At 49.1% G+C, this 1,596-nt stretch overlaps 1 pseudogene across 1 annotated transcript; it reads right to left on the bottom strand.

Moving 5' to 3' along the window:
* Positions 1 to 847: 847 nt before the first annotated feature.
* Positions 848 to 1,374, bottom strand: LOC308533942 (ferritin light chain-like; annotated as a pseudogene). Its single transcript has one exon. The product of its transcript is annotated as a ferritin light chain-like (transcript).
* Positions 1,375 to 1,596: the final 222 nt, after the last annotated feature.

Here is a 1,596-nt window from a genome sequence, read left to right as displayed (position 1 = left end):
TGCAGGCTCCATCCCCAGTGTGGGACGTGCAGGAGACAGCTCGATCAATGCTTCTCTCTCATCACTGATGTTTCCATTTCTCTCTCTCTCTCCCTTCCTCTCTGAAATCAATTTTAATTTTTTTTTTAAGTCCTGGTAATTCCATTGTGTTTCTCTGACCAACTTGCTCTCTCCTTTCCAAGAGGGCTTCTTCATACCTTCTTTCTCTCTTCAAACTTCTGACCTAGACTCATTCTTCCCCTTGCTCCCTGAAAATGGCCTACCTTTACCTTAATAGAGAAAACACAGGCTAGCAGAGGTGAACTCCAACAAGTTCCTCCTATTATTCCTAGCAGATGTCCCTGCACCCGGGTCCACTGTAGCCTCCTTCACTCCTATTGTAGTCAGTGTACCCCTCCTCCTATTCGAGATCTGGTTTCAGCCCTCTTTTGGGCCCATCATCATCCATTGTCTCTTCTTTCCCTGCCTCTTTACTTATACCCACAACTTTAACTCTTCCCATCAGCACTTTAACATGCATGTCCATCTCAGAACAAAACTCCCTTATTCTCCTTTCTTTCATTCCTGCTATCTTCTTCTTCCTCATTTCCCCAGTGGACCATTACAAATTACAAAGCTATTATTTATTTATTTTTTATTTATTTATTTATTTATTTATTTATTTTTATTTTTATTTTTTTTGCAAAAAGCTTTATTGTCTCATTTGGTCCAGGGTGAGGGCTCCAGGGTGGTTAAAGGAATGGCTAGTAGTTTCAGGAAGAGGCTCAGGTAAAAGCCAGAGACTCCAGGAGGGTGCAGGGGGGGGGGGGGGGGGGGCTTCGGAAAGGCCTCTGGGCTCCAAAGGCTCCTAGTCGTGCTTGAGGGTGAGCCTCTCAAAGAGATACTTGCCCAGCCCAGCCTGGGGGCCGGCCAGCCTACGGATGTTAGTCAGGTGGTCGCCCATCTTCTTGATGAGTTTCACCTCCTCATCCAGGAAGTGGTTCTCCAGGAAGTCGCAGAGATGAGGGTCTACACGGGTAGAACCCAGGGCATGCAGATCCAAAAGGGCCTGGTTCAGGTTCTTCTCCAAGGCCAGGGCGGCTTCCATGGTGTCCTGAGTTTTGCCCCACTCATCTTGGGAAGGTTTCTGCACGTTCTGGAAAAGAATGCGGCCGCCACACTTGTTCTGCAACTTTAGGAGATGCTCAGCGCCCTCGCACTTCTTCTCCGCCAACTCGCGGAAGAAGTGGCCCACATGCTCCAGAGCCACATCATCATGGTCGAAATAGTAGCCCAGAGAGAGGTAGGTGTAGGAGGCCCGAGATGCAGGTTGGCCAGGCGGTTGACCGCAGCCTCCACCTCGGTGGAATAATTCTGACGAATTTGGGAGCTCATGGTTGTTCGGCAATAAGGAGTTTAAGGTAGAAAAAAAACCGGTGTTGGCTGGTCCTGGGGGTGGTGCTGAAGGTGGTGAGTGGATGAAACGCAGGAGAGTGGCCGGAGGCTGGAAGAAGGGGCGTCCCTGGGTCTGTTCCATCCAAACACTGTTGAAGCAAGAGACAGATCCGGGACCTCCGAGTGCGCTGCCCAAAGCTATTTTTTATGACGACTATTTAT

This window comes from Myotis nattereri (genome assembly GCF_964212035.1).
Source record: "Myotis nattereri genome assembly, chromosome: 18".
Lineage (NCBI taxonomy): Eukaryota > Metazoa > Chordata > Mammalia > Chiroptera > Vespertilionidae > Myotis > Myotis nattereri.
This window is presented reverse-complemented; position numbering and strand designations above follow the sequence as displayed.